Raw genomic sequence first — 16,678 nt, 5'->3', positions numbered from 1 at the left:
GTCTCAGCTCAACTGGAGTATACGAATATGTAGTTCCGGTAAATCAATATGTATTCATACGCTTATAAAATGTATACGCATCATTCTTTCTAATGTTTATATTGAGATTACAGTTAGAAAATTTAATTAGTTTTAATTTATATTGTTGATAAGTTGACAAGTTGATAGGTCGATAAGTTGACATTATAACTATTAAAATGAAATTGTAACAAACAGTTGACTAGTCGACAGGTTGATATTTTTTATTATAGAAATGAAAATACAATTATGGTTGACTAGTTGACAGGTCGACAGGTCGACAGGTTGACGATTTGACAAATTAGATACCATTATCGTTGACAGGTCGACAGTTGACAATTTGATATACATTAAAATACAATTATAATACACAAGTTGACAAGTCAATAGGTCTACAGATTAACAATTTTATAAATTGGAAAAACCAGTTACCAGGTTGACAGGTTGACAGGTTGACAGAACGGTTTTTCTGAAGAAAAAAAAATAATGCAGATAGTAATGTTGTATTTTCTTTTACAGATAGGATATGGACAGATATTTGCTAAATAAGGTAATTCTTATAACTGAAATGATAAAATAATAGTATCTGTATATAGTATGACACGATATCATTGTTGCATTAAAAAAAACATTTATATAGTATTCCGAATTTAAATTTGACTTAACATTTGTTTTATTACAATATAACTTTTATATATCCTTTTTTGATATGTCTCTTCTTTGATTGGTTGTTTTGTATTTTATTTTACGGTAAAATACGAATATTTGTCGTATTTAAACAAAAATTTGTCCCATAAAATCAAAATTGGTTTGACCTACCACTTACTTAAATGTTTTGCCTTGCAATATTCATACCAGTACCGGTCTTTAGAATGTAAACAAATTATTTAAATGTACGGCTAACCATATGAATTGGTACCTTGTCAAATATGTTAGAGTAAATAATTTCATGACTAAGTTGATGGTGAACATGAATGAGTTGTAGAAATATTTTGTATATGTTTATGTGTTTCGCTACTTATACATCCTTGGCTATAAAATATTTGAATTTGATCGTTCCTGGTGAAGGTGAAAAAAGATTTTTACAAAAAACCGAATTCCAAGGAAAATTCAAAAAGAGGAAGTCCATCAAACCTGATAAAATGAAACTCTCGACTACATTAAACAACATAACCTATGAAAAACAACTGTCATTTTCCTGACTTTGTACAGGCATTACAGAAAAGCACTTCGGACCAGAAGAATTTATAAGTATTTATTTTCATTTATTTGAAACATTATACGGACCATCATAAAAAAAACAGAGCAATTTTAAATTGGTTAGTTTTTTGGAATATTTTAATTTTATTTCAAACAGCCATGCCAAGAACACCGCGATAGGAATCGTTCCTCGGGTGAAATGACCTTTGAAATTTGAACAGAAATCTATTCAATGCAACCTTTTAGTGTTGGGTTAAACTGTTATAGAGCCAATAATGTAAATCATTAAATTAAAGTTATGATTTAAACCGAATGTGACTTATCATCAGACTATAACTTTTCATTAGCAACACACTTTTGGAATATACACTCCTTTCATACCACATGATGTACCTTAACGTTTTTAATGGGTTTCAGGTTGATTTTACCTAATTTTTCTGTCCAGTATTATGTTATATTTTATTTATCAGTGAATGGGTTGTATCTTTTTGATAACGTGTTTGTCTACCATTTTGCCTCAGTACACCTGTTCTAATTACCTATACAACTTTAAAACTCGGTTTCCTTAACATGTCCTGATCATTCATGACTTGGTAATGACTGATGGTTAAGCAAGTGATAGTAAACGAATAGATATAAAGCATTATAACTGACTCTGATATCAACTAAAGTAAAAAGGAAAGTGTATGAAGACAGCAATGCAGCAGTTAATGTGTACCATTTCCGATATCAAGACTTTATTCCGATTTTCGGTGGAGTTCATGTTGTTCAAACTTTAGTTTTCGGTCCAGTGATTTGAAAGCGGATGATTTTGTTTTTAGTGTTTTGTTTTGTATTTTGGCATAATGATGTCTGTCTTGTTGGTTACGATTCGTGCTCCTGTGATGAGTCGTATGTAGAGGATGAACGTCTGACATACTCTATATCATGCCTGGTATCTTTGATGAGATTTTAAAACCACTGACTGTCATTAGTGGTTGACGTTTTGTACCCGAGGGAATAACCAGCCAAGTTGTTAGCTCTTTAGTTTTGAAATATAATATCTGGTACTGATACGTTCATTTTTTGTGAATCAACTTTTTATAAAATGTTGAATTATTCAAAACACAGATGCTAGTTTACCCCTAAGCATAGATTGCTCTAGAAAATAATAAAACAACATGTTATAAATTTCATGCGTCCGAAGCGCTTTTCTTGATTTACCTTAATAAGGAACGCTCAAAGCCAAGAATGTATAATAACCTAAACAGTGAAGAGCTATATGAACAAAAGGACCTAACAACATAGCCACATTTTTCTAATGTAAACTTTGCCTAAGGGAGTCGAAACAATAGTTTTTATAATTTCAAAATTTGTAAATGGACAATTTTAGAAAGGTTTGTTATAAATGATGCCAGTAATTTGACCTTCAATTTGTTTTGATTCATGGGAACTGATGAATCATATGTGAACAAAGCACGTGTCTGGGGTACCCCCATTATTAGCCTGGTATCTTAGGTTTTGTGTTAAATATTGACGATCAATATGAATACGCCAAGATAGATAGAAACTTAAAGGAAACATATGTAAATAGTACTGATTGTATATTCATCATCAGTGCTACAGAAATTTCTTTAAAAATGAATTGTGTGAGTCATTGTTCGTTTCTGATGTTTTTCGCCAAATACAAATAAGATAATGTTTTCCTTAGGTAGAATATCCTTAATATTTCGAAACGTTTAAAATTAACTAAGCAACATATTTCTAATTATGACTTATCAATGAAAATTCATGTCAAATCAGAAGTGCTGATTGCTGGGCTGGTGATACACTCGGGTGAATGAATGTATGTAGAGATTTTAACCGATATTCTCAAATTTTATTCTGACATGGAATTTATCTGTTAGACATTCCATTCAAAAAAAAAACAAAATGACATTATTTCATACAAAATATTTATTGTTAAACCAAACAATACAAACCTAAAATGATTTCATCCATTGAAAATCGAAACAAATTTTCTAGAAAGGAAATATAACTCTAATACTTGATCACGCAGATCTTATTGTCATGATAGCCATTTCCAGCTGTCTTTTGCAATATGTGTCGAATATTAAGCCAAAATAAAAATGTCCGTTCTAGCTGTAATCGTTAGATGGAAAAAGTAAAATTACAAAAATACCGAACTCCGAGGAAATTCTAAACGGAAAGTTCCTAAGCAAATGGCAAAATCTAAAGCTCAAAAACATCAAACGAATTGATAACAAATGTAATATTACTGAATTGGTACAGGCATTTTCTTATGTAGAAAATGGTGGATTAAACTTGGTTTAATAGCTAGCTAAACCTCTCACTTGTATGACAGTCGCAAAAAATTTCATTATATTGACAACGATGTGTGAACAAAACAAACAGACATAAAAGGTGAAAATGTCAAAAATGTAGTTTATAAAAGAGTTGAATATATCAACAGGAAATTCAACACTAATAAGTCATAGAGAAACTGACAACGCCATGGCAAAACAACGACAAAACTACGAAATGAAAAACAAGTCTACAAAAGACTATAAAAGAAAACTAAAGGCTTAGCAACACATACCCCAAGGGAAACCGAGGGGTACATCAGTCAACATTGTGCTATAATCCTAATCACTACAAAAACAAGCAAATATGTCAACAAAGACAAACAAAAAGACATATAGACAAAGCACATTAGCAAAAACGAAAGACAAGAATACAAAAATTTACCATAGCACAACAACACAATGACGGGATGTACAAGTACCGAGCCAAATTAAATAGATACTGCCAAAAATAGGCTAAACAGTAAAAGTAATAAATTACAAACACAAATAAAGAATAGCATAACACGTTAGTAAGATGATAAACAACGTCAGTACCTAGAATCTATACTTCAAGACCATCGTGTATTATTTGTGAAGTTGATACGGAATATTTATCAACAAGGTCTTGGTATCTTCCGATGAACTTTGTTAGAAAAAGGACGAGACGTTCTTTGACATACCCACGGTTCATCAACTTTCTGCTCAGACACTGGTGACGTTGTACAAAGTCTGAATAGCAGCTGCAAGCTCTTGAATACCGAATGAGTTGGGAAATGCATATCCCATATGCAGGTGAAGTTTGTATATTGCTACTAAGGTGGGGGAAATTGATAATTTCAAAATTAAAATCGTCTCGTTTGTCATAGATTCTGGTACTGAGATGACCGTTTATGTGAAATTCGAGGTTTAAGTCTATAAACGAGGTAGCGGAAGCCGTGTCTGTTGTTTCTTTAATTTCTAGTTTTGGGGGATATTTAATGGAACCCAATCAGAATAGTTTGGATTGTTAATGGAAAGAACATCATCAATATATCTGAATGTAATATTAAATGATCTGGTATCTTTGATCTTCTTGTTTTTGACAAGTGTCTGAAGGAACTCCGACTCATATGAAAATAATAATTGAGAATGGAAACGGGGGATGTGTCAAAGAGACAACAACCCGATGAAAGAACACACATTAGCTCAAGGCTACCAATGGGTTTTTAAAGCAGCGAAAAAATTCCCGCACTCGGAGGCGGGCTTCAGTTGGTACATTATCAATAATGCTCACTAGTTCATCGAAATGGACTACACTCTAAACTTCGAAACAAATAAAGATACATACATGTCCACAAGTGTCGTGTTTTAGCTATGCCATTCCTGAGTGATTATTTCTTTTTAACACATATTTGAATGTTTTATAACGAATACGAATTGACCTCTTACTTATTCAGTTAAAAGAGTATTATTTTCTAACTGTCCATTACGTAATGGCCGATTGAACCTGTAATATTCCTACAATGCGCATTATTTCTCTTAATACGTTTATTTGGCTTTATCTGACATGATATCTAATTGTACCTGTTATCAGATGTAAATAAATTAAAACATTGGTCTGCAGATTATTGGTAAGTAGGTAAATTATATCGGCAATTGGTTAATCACCGATATTTATCAGACTAGTCAAAAGAAGGACTTTAAATTGTTTTGACAAGAATTTCTAAGATGATTGTTTTATGTTCACAAATGACTTGACCTATAATGGTTTACTTTTATAAATTGTAACTTGGATGGAGAGTTGTCTCATTGGCACTCATACCACATCTTCCTATATCTATTTTTTAATTTTTCAATGTATTACACATTTGCAACAAGAATTGTGCTACTGTCTTTTGATTCCAATAGTTAATACATGTATCCCAAACGTTCCGTTTTTTGGAAATATACATAATCCATTCTGCCTTGAAGTAAACTATAGTTTTGTCCTTTAAAAAACAATATATGGATAAAAAAGACGCGAACGATACCAATGGGACATTCAAACTCATAAGTCGAAAATAATCTTACAACGCCATGGCTAAAAAAGAAAAAAAGACTAATAGACAATCAATAGTACACAACACAAACATGGAAAACAAAAGACTGTGCAACACGAACCCCACAAAAACTGGGGTGATCTCAGTTGTTACGGAACAGTAAGCAGATCCTGCTCCACACTTTTCAACCATCGTGTTGCTCATGTTAGTACAAACACTCAAAATAACGAGTTTCCCCAAATATGAAAACTGTAATAATACTGATAATGTCTTAGTGATCAATTAAAAAAAAATCAAAGGTTTTATGTGACTCCGACAAATCACTTGATTTTATGAAGATCAACAGCATTACATATCTGATATTCTTAAAAAAAATAATGGAGCGTTCAAACAAAACGTTTAGAGTCTTTCGTTGTTTTTTGTTTATCGCAAATAATACGAAGAATGATTAAATATAACACTTTTTATTTGGATCTTTTTATTTGTATTTAATCCCGTCTTTTTTTATTTCTCTTATACGTCCGTTTCACAAGAAGATAACGGTTTGCTTATTTATCCCAAGTACCTCAAGTCACTATTGGTTTCTGTCGGGGTATGTGTTGCTAAGCCTTTATTTTTCTTTTATAGTGTTTTCTAAACTTGTTTTTCATTTCGTAGTTTTGTCGTTGTTTTGCCATGGCGTTGTCAGTTTCTCTATGACTTATTAGTGTTGAATGTCCTGTTGATATTGTCAACTCTTTTATAAACTACATTTCAGATGCTCAGCCGCCTTTCCATATTATGAACATCGTTAAACTACTGTTGCCTTTATTTGTCAGAGTATACATGAGTTAAACATTAATTACACGCGTTGATATCAGCTTGAATGGAGATTGTGTTTTAAATCATATCGTAGCACTATTGTTGGACGCTGTGTATACTTTAACCATTGGCTTCGGTGCATATGATACAAACTTAAGACTTCTCTTAAACAAATAAAGGTGTATTGATGATGTACGGAGATTGTTAATTAGAAACAAGTTGATTTACAGGCGAATTGATCGTCTTGTTTGAAATGTATGAAATTTGATAGTTATTGCGTGCACATACCTTCTTACTTTTAATCTCTCTAGCGTAGTGAGTAGCAAACTTTTAGGATAAAGTATAGAGATCTATCGAGATGAAAATAAATGCTTTACACTAAGGTTGTCTATCGTTCTAACAAGGTAGACCAGAAAACATACCGGACAATATTGCATTTGTAATTGATACTTTAGTAAAAATACATTATTCCGATTTGATTATACTGGTTAATGGAACATTTAAAATAATTCCGCTGAAACCGGTGCTAGGGGGCCGTCTCAAACTTGCAGTGATGTGAAAACTTTCTTTTGCTCCGTATTGAAGGCATCAGAGTGATTTTGAGATGAAGAACAGCAATAAAAGCGTTATTTCTTTGTTTTTGGTTTGTCGCTTTTTTGTGCTTGTGATGATATTTTATCATGGATGAATACCCCATGTCCCTTGTTTTTCTATTATATATGGGTTTATTCTCTTACAGGATCTCTTTTACGCAGCTGAAGCCGGAGATTTAGAAAAGGTCAGATATTGTCTTGCCGAAGGTGCAAATATAAACAGCCGACACGGCTTGGTGAGGATAATGTCATAGACAGCTTAGTTAATTAAAGAAATTGTATTGCGCGATAACAATATAACAAGCAATAGGCAGAGAACAATGCATGCAAAGAGTATTACCCTTCATTGCTCCCTACAATTCATCTACAATTATAATTCTTTTTAGATTTCGTTGTTCTTTGGATGAAGTGTTGATTGAATATACTAATGGTTATGACTTGCAACAGTCGCTTGTAAGTGTAAATGGTGTATAGATTTTATTAAATTAGGAATAGTCAGATACTTGTTTTTATGTTTCTCCATTTTTCATGAATCAATATCAACTTAGTTTATCTTTAACATACTAAATTTTCACCTTTCAAAAACGAATATTTAAATTATTCTACTCAATTACCATACGTATTGGTCACCGACAATTGTTTTTTTATATACATATCTTAGTCAATTCCATTATCAAGTACAGCAAACTTTTTGTTGGAGTCTTTGTCAGATATATTTGTAAGTTTGTTAGATTTTTTAGTCAGTTCTATTATGTGTATAAGTATCTGTGAAGTTTGTCTTACACAGTCTTACTGGATCCAAATTATTGTCACATTAACCTATTATGTATGTTTGGGTTGCTCACTCAATTTTGTCAATATAGTGGAAGTATTAACAGCTGTCATATAAATAGGATGTTTGGCTAGCAATAAAACTTGAGTTAACCCTTCCATTTTCTTAAGAAAATGCCTGTACCAAATCAGATATATGACAGTTGTTTTTTTCTTTGTATTCACTCGTTCCGTTTGGGTGATTGCGTTAGTTTTTTTTTGTTATGGACTTTACCGTTTTTTAGTTTACCTTTAGAGGTCGGTATTTTTTATATACTGTTTTTCTATACATATACTGTGTTACATAAAAAAAACATATTTTCTGTAACCCATATGTTTAATGCCTATACATTCTGCTTCTTTATTTTGTGATACTGAGGTATAAAATGTTTGTGTTTATTCAATTTTGAATACTTTGATGTAACACATTTTATGTGAGAGTGTTAGGCTCTTTTCATAGAATGTACTCTTATGATGGATATATTTTAGTTTAAGTACTTAATTTGAATTGCTACATAGTACATGGTAAAGACTCTTAAGATATGTGTTGTTAATTTGTTTACAATTCTAATCATGGATTGTAATTCTTGTTCTTTTTGGCAATATAAAGGACTTTTAACCATTTATAGCTACATTGTAAACATTAAAGATTATCGTTCCGAGCATACTCGACTTAGTGATCAGTGATATGTAAAACATTTCCACTGATCTGACGGTTTGATTCCTATAACTCTAGAACGACAAACCCAACAATTTCATAATGTACCAAAACCAATGTTAAAGAAAGACAAACAAGAGTGCACCTGCTGATACGTCTAGCTGCTGTATTCATTACGATTAAATTAATAAGTCTAGGCAAAGTTTTACTTCAGGTACCATAAGCAATGATCATTGGTAATGAGGTCAAGGTCTGATCAACACTACCACACTGACTTTTACACCATTTAATGTTCCCATACAAGAAATATAGTTGGCCTACAGCTTATAGTATCAGAGCGGAACAGACGTTTAAAACCAGGAACATTTAGTATTGACCCATGCACCATGAAAATGAGGTCAAGGTGAGATGGACATGCAGCTTTACAATCATAAACAACATATAGCGTACGAACTGTTGCTAGTAATTTCTGAAATAGGCATACACAATTAAAACTTGATAGTAACCACTGAACCATGACAATAAGGTCAAGGTAAGAGGGAACACATAAAGTGATCTATTGCTTACAGTGTATGAGAAACAGAGTTAGCATGCAAACTTAACATAGCACACTCCTGTATATGAAGTCAGTATAGTGTGAACATGCACGAGCATTTCGTATCAATTGAGATATGTAAACACCATACGACAGAGCAGAGGGTATGTTACTGCTGAGAAATGGGAAATTGATAATTGGGCCGTTTGTCATAGATTTTAGTGTGAAGTCGTCCATCTGTGTCAATATTGAGGAAAAGATCAAGGTATGAAGCAGTCCTTCTTGTATCAGTAGTATCCTTAATTTCATGTTCACAGGGATATATGAGAAGCAAGTACTGACTGAAATATGGGTTTTTCAGTGATACGACATCATCAATATATCTGAAAGAAAAACTAAAAGAATTTCGAAAGGTGCCTTTTCTTTTTGTCTTTAGAAGGTTCTGGAATCCTGCTTCATACGAGTACAAAAACAAGTCGGCCAGAAGGGGTGCACAATAAGTACCCACTAGAATACCGACTGTCTGTTGAAATATCAATCCTCCAAACTCAACAAATATATTGTCGATTAAAAAGTCCAGCATTTTGATAACATCATCTTCACTGTATTTTCTGATAGAATCAGTGTTGTTCTTCATAAAAAATAAAAATAATTATAACCCAAAACAAGAAATTTATACCTACGATTCCCAATTTTATAGAAAAAGCTCTGTTTAATGAGATGGTGAAGTCGATCTTACAATTGGGCATGGGGAAAAGTGTAAAGCGTAGAAAAATCAAAGATCTTAATGTTGCTGCAAAATTGCAGAGATTGTGATCTAAGATATAGCAGAAGAGCTTTAGAATTTTTGAGAATCCACATCTGATTGACACCGCTGGTTGAATATATCTCATCACAATATTGTTGAAGGCCATCTTTTACTGTAGAAAGAATAGTAGTCAACACTTTAGAAAGATGTTTAGTCGAACATCTTGATGATCCAGCTATGTATCGTTCTTTATACGGAGTTTTGTGAAGTTTTGGTATCCCGTATGATGATGGTAGATTTTCTTCGTTTTCTTTGATGTTAATACCAGATGAAAGAAGGACAGATTTGTAATTTTGTAACATTTCATCCTTTGTAAATGATGATAAAGAATATGTAGGATTACCAGTTGTGCTGTTTATTCCAGGCTCTTTTGTGAGACATTGCAAATAATAATTTTTACATACGAAGACAATTTTATTGGAGGCTTTATCTGCTGGAACAACGACATATTTGTCATGCAAAGAGGATAAAGCATCCACAACCTCCGTTACATAGGACTGTCACAGTAAATTGTCTCGGATCTATTGCGGGTGAAAGAAAATTGTTCAGTTTTTATGCTTACATCGTTTGACCTAAGCTGGGTGCATTATAAGACATTTAACCAAGTGTCATGGCAATATGATTAAATTCTGACGTTTAATCCGCCATTTTTACATAAGGAAATGTCTGTTCAAAGTCAGGAATATGACAGTAGTATTCCATTCGTTTGATGTGTTTGTGATGTTTATTTTGTCATTTGATAAGGGAATGTCCGCTTTGAATTTTCCTTGGAGTTCGGTATTTTTGTTATTTTACATTTTATATATTTTTCCAACAATCAAGTTGGACTTACATTTGAAACAACAATTCCTTAAATTAAGTATAATGAGTTCATTGAAACAGATTCCTCTGTTGATGCATTAGATCTGTAACAATTGTTCATGTCTAATTGTAACAAGCCTGCGTATGCAAAAAAGAGAAGTGAAAGAATCGAAGCGTAGACTCTAATGGAGACTTAATTAACATAAATTATCATTATTCGTACTTTAATATTCGTACATAGTAGTTTACTATACATGGAATGCAACATGACAAATAGCATAACATATGTATATAAAATCATAATTGGAAAAAAAGACGTTTGGTAACTTTAGCCTCATACACGTATGTATATATAAAATGCATACATAACTTATTTTATATGTTGCAAAGATCAGTGTGTTATTTCTATATGCCATACTAGAATAACACACGCGTATCTTCTAAAAAATGAAGTTAAATATTACTTTGAATGCAAAAAAAAGGCAACAGTAGTATACCGCTGTTCAATAGTCATAAATCGATTACGCTTAAACAAATCCGGGTTACAAACTTAAACCGAGGGAAACACATCAACTATATTAGGAAACAACGGTACAACAGAAACACTGAACTGCAACAAAAACAAACGCTAACATACATAGATGGTTCATTTTTGAAAGAATATGGAATATATTACAAATAATGCAAATATGTTGTTTCAGTTTAAAATGATTAAATTTTTTATCACGTTGTCTTTGTGTTGAATTTTATTTGCAAATACGTAATTTTGCTTTAAACTTGAGTTATAGTATATGAAGGGTCTTATGTCTAATTTAAAAAAACTACCTCGGCAAAAATATTTGAATTTGCTGAGGTTGAGTTAAGCAAACTACAGTCAACCAATCAATTTGTCATGTTCTTCCAAGGAGTTGTCCGTTTAATAGAACAACAGCAGTGAAGACAGATCTCACCACATGATAATTGTAAAGAATTTGAAGATGGAATAAATGCTAAGATCTCCTAGGAGGTAGTCGGCATTCCTATGGGCACCAACTGTGCGCCTCTCCTTCTTAATTTTTCTAAAATTCATATGAGTCGGAGTTTCGTCAGACTCTTGTAAACAAAAGTAGATCAGACCAGCTATATGTTCTAATTTTAACTACATGTATATTGATGATGTTCTCTCAATTAACAACTCAAATTTGAATCTAATTGGATCACATTATACAAAAGAAGATGTGGTATGATTGCCAATGAGACAACTCTCCACAAGAGACCAAATGACACAGAAATTAACAACTATAGGTCACCGTACGGCCTTCAACAATGAGCAAAGCCCATACCGCACAGTCAGGTATAAAAGGCCCCGAAAAGACAATGTAAAACAATTCAAACAAGAAAACTAACGGCCTATTTTATCTACAGAAAATGAACAAAAAACAAATATGTAACACATAAACAAACTACAACCACTGAATTACAGGCTCCTGACTTTGGACAGGCACATACATACAGAATGTGGCGGGGTTAAACATGTTAGCGGGATCCCAACCCTCCCCTAACCTGGGACAGTAGTGTAACAGTACAACATAAGAACGAACTATAAAATCAGTTGAAAGAGGCTTAACTCATCAGATGGATAAAAATAGAAATACTACAAATACAAGTGGACGTGGCCGGGTACTTGTACATCCAAACAACAAAAAGACAATAAGTACAGATCTGAGAGTACTCGCAGTTACTGACTGCTAGTTCAAAGCTACTAACAACTAATACAAAAAATCATGCATCTAAGACTAAATTATCAATCCGTACACATCCAACATCCAATGAATTTAGTGTAAAGACGTCATAAACAGTCAGAGAAAAACATGACCTTGTGCAATGCCAAGATACAGGTATCGACAGATTGTAGATCCATGAATGTGTATATGTATATAACAATAATATTTAGTTTGCTTTTAATTTACTGATAACAAAATCAATATTAGTACCAATAAAAACAATATTTAATGATCTAATTACAGTGTTGAATTGGTAACTTTTTAGAATAAGTTTATTTAAAGGATCGATAAGTTTACCAGGATCGTTTCTAAATTTCCGGGCACGGTAAACAATATTGGCGTAAAAATGAGGATGTGCAATCCCGTTTGAAATAAGTTATCTACAGGTGCAACCAAACTTCAAAACCAAATCTTTATATCTGTGGAAGAATTTAGTAAAGGTTTTAAGTAATTTGTGGTAACGAAATCCCTGGCTTAATAATTCACCAGTAATACATAGATTACCTTCGTTAAAATCAAAAAAATTAAATCATAACAGACACGGGCATAGCGAACGAGTTGTGAAATATAAACACCGTAAGATGGTGCCAAAGGAACATCACCATCCAAAAAAGGAAAATTAACAATAGGGAACGAAAAATCGTCCCTTTTGTCGTAAATTTTAGTGTGGAGTTTCCCGTGTAAAACCGAAATATCTAAATCTAGGAAAGGACAGTTGTTACCGTTTAAATTTGATTTATTTAAAGTAAGTTCCTTTGGGTAAATGTCGGCAGTATATTGAGAAAATTCTTGATCATTTAACGACAAAATATTATCAAGATAACGGTAAGTGTTGTTGAATTTTGTATACATTTCTGAATTAGAGATTTCAAAAACCACAGAGACAGTTTCCTGTATCTCATATTTTGATATATACCTCGAATGTGACTACGCTGGTCATCTCAGTACCAGAGTCAATGACATACAAGAAGATTTCGATTTTGAAATTATATATCTTCTTCATTGTAGAATGCTTAGCAGCATTGTATCACATTTACCCGCGTATGGTGTATACATTTCTCAACTTATACGATTTTCAAGAGTTGCAGCTGCTATTCAGACTTTGTAAAACGTCATTGGTGTCTTAGCGAAACATTTATGAGCCATGATCTCAAAAAGTTCCTCGAAACGTACCACGATCTTAAACACAAATATAAATAATTCAGTGTCAACCTCACAAATAATACAGGATGGTCTTGAGTTATTGATTTCATGTGTTGACGTTGTGTATCATGTCATTACTTTTGCAGTTTTCTGTTTATTTCTATTCTTACTATTATGTCCCTTATGGTCGTATAACTCCTGACGTGACTATGCATATGTTGATACGGCTTCGTTTTTTTTTTTACTTTGTGGCTTTCCTGATTGTGCTGGATCTGGAAGGGTGACACGGACGCATGACATTTGAATAGCGTGATTTCATTTTGTTTAACCATGTATTTCTATTTTACTTAAACCATACTGTATCGGGAACGTGTGTATATGTCGCGTTTTTTTATGTTTGATTATAATGTAATACATTTTATAAACTATCATCTACAAACGCTTGTTGTTTGTTGACGTCTTTGATAGATGTATCTGTTTGTTTGCCTGGATTTAACAAAAAATTAGTTATACTGTATATATTTGATGTATGTATACAATATGTGCTGCTGGATCCCAATTATTGTCACGTTAACTAAGTTTGCCTGTTTGGATTGCTCACGCAATATTGTCAATATAATGGAACTATATACAATTGTCATATAAGTGGGAGGTTAAGCGAGCTATAAAACCACATTAACGCCACTGTTTTCTTCGGAAAATGCCTATACCAAGTCAAGATTATGTCAGTTGCTGTCAGTTAATAACGTCGAGAATTTGGTTTGCCAGTTTTTACGGACATTACCTTTTTGATTTTACCGTGGAGTTCGATATTTGGATTAGTAAAATCTCAGTTATCTGTATTGGTATTTGCAAAATACTGCCTTTGTCAGTACTCCATGGAACAATGTGTGCAAGCATAGGTCTGTATTTGTTTGTTAATGCCTGTTAATGGTATAGGTTGGTGGATGTATTGTGCCTATGTTTACGTGCTTGGTTTAATCAATATTTTACACATTTGCAGTCATTAACGGTTTCTATCGTCATATTGTTTTACAATAAGAAAAGGTTGTATAAACGAGTGATCTTGATCACTTCGTCTTTGTATACCTACAGCAGACACGTTTGGTTTCCGGATTCTTTAAAAAACGAATAAATGTAAACATTTAACCTTCATATTTAAGTTGTTTATATTTAAGTAGTATTTAATTAATCATATATGGGATGTACCATTACCTTACAATATATAGTTTAGGTTCGTATATTCCAACGTATGTTTGTATTAGCTTTAGGCACGTTAACATTTCTATTCATTGTATGACTGCGACTTTGTTTTACACATACATATTGTAGCCGTTGAAAATAGAAAAGGAGAACTGACAATAGTCCAATTGTTACAAGGAAATACAAGTTCAATAATTGGCTTTCAAAAATCGGATTTGAGCGTTCTTGATGAAGGAAAATCAAGAAATTCGCTTCGGACGCATGGAAATTTAGAAAGTATCGCTTACCTTTTTTTCTTACTGTACATAAGGTTTGAAACAAAATTCAAGTTAAAAAAAAAAATGATGTTAAAGTGAATACATAGTCTAATCTTTATGAATATAAGACATGGTAAGATTGTCAATTAGAGAACTTTCCGCTACGTTACAAATGTCGTAAATGTTAGCAGATTGTTTGTTTTTGCAATATTATTTTGACAGTTTTAACTATATCTTATCTTATTTCGATTTCCTTGACTGAGACCTCTTTCTCGAAATCTGCCCGTAATGAGATCATTTGTTATACTATGAGTGTGATACAACTTACCATGATATTGTTCGTTTATTTGTTTGTCGGAGTATAAAGCTTCATTCAGTGATATTGATTATGCCATGGCGACCAGTCTTTGTTGGTGAAGGAAGTTGGAATTAAAAGACAGAACATCCGACTTTCTTGAAAACTGGCAATCTTTGTCAATTTAAAAGGAATTCGAATACACATCACCATGAGCATGTTTTATGTACATAAGTTATTAACTTAATCCATATGAACAGTTTCATCAAAAATGCGATTTATAAAAATGGTTTTGAAATTCATTAATCTCAAATTGTTGGCCAATGCTTTCTTTTGTACTCTAATTATTTGTATGACATATTTGTTTATACCTCTGTAGGATAACACGAACATTGCCATGTTTTTTATTTTAGTATGATGGTACTCCCTTACACGCAGCTGCTGGAGGTGGATTCATCAACATTGTTAAATTGTTATTAGAAAGAGAAGATATAGATCCTAATAAACAAAATGAGGTACGGGATGACGTTTTTATACAGGATTGTCCAACTTTGTTAAATCTACCATGAAAATCAAAGAAGAGGAATACTACAAATAAAAAAAGATAGGGTAAAATAGATTGGTCGGATGGTATAATTGGTAAATCTTTTGAGACATAAAACAAGGAAGAAAAATGATGTTAAAATTACAAATATCCTGATATATATGAAAAAAAAGAAAATGTGATATTATTGCCAATGAGACAACTTTGAACTACGTAACAAATGACGTAGTTGTTAGCAGATTGTCTGTTTCTGCTATTTAATTTTAAAAGCTTTTAACATCACATCTTATTTCGATTGCCTTGACTGAGACCTCTTTCTTGAAATCTGTGCGTAATGATCCCAACTGTTACACTATAAGTGTGATGCATAAAGGCATCAGAAGTATAGCGCTGTTCAATAGTCATAAATCGATTTAACTGAAACAAATCCGGGTCACAAACCAAAACCGAGGGAAACAACGGAACAACAAAACCACTGAACTGCTACAAAAGCAAACGCCAACATACATATAAACGAACTATTTGATAATAACTGCCATATTCCTGACTTGGTACATGACATTTTAAGAAAATACAACGTACCGTGATATTGTTCGTGTATTTGTTTGTTAGAGTTTAAAGCTTCCTTCAGTGATATTTATTATACCATGGCGACCAGTCTTTGTTGGTGAAGGAAGTTGGAATAAAAAGACAGAACAACCGACTTTCTGGGAAACTGGCAATCTTTGTCAATTTAAAAGGAATTCGAATACATATCACCATGAGCATGTTTTATGTACAGAAGTTATTAACTTAATCCATATGAACAGTTTCATCAAAAATACGATTTATAAAAATGGTTTTAAAATTCATTAATCTCGAATTGTTGGCCAATGCTTTCTTTTGTACTCTAATTATTTATATGACA

The 16,678-nt window shown here is 32.6% G+C and overlaps 1 long non-coding RNA gene across 1 annotated transcript; it reads left to right on the top strand.

Annotated features, from left to right (window-relative positions):
- The first annotated feature begins 535 nt into the window (after positions 1-535).
- Positions 536-15,736, top strand: LOC127711898 (uncharacterized). The gene is made up of 3 exons (XR_007986905.1): positions 536-568; positions 7,101-7,190; positions 15,641-15,736. It is a non-coding gene; the product is annotated as an uncharacterized LOC127711898 (long non-coding RNA).
- Positions 15,737-16,678: the final 942 nt, after the last annotated feature.

The sequence above is a fragment of the Mytilus californianus genome, unplaced genomic scaffold (assembly GCF_021869535.1).
Source record: "Mytilus californianus isolate M0D057914Y unplaced genomic scaffold, xbMytCali1.0.p SCAF_8, whole genome shotgun sequence".
Lineage (NCBI taxonomy): Eukaryota > Metazoa > Mollusca > Bivalvia > Mytilida > Mytilidae > Mytilus > Mytilus californianus.
Note: the sequence above shows the minus strand (reverse complement) of the source record. Positions and strands in the feature narration are given on the sequence as shown.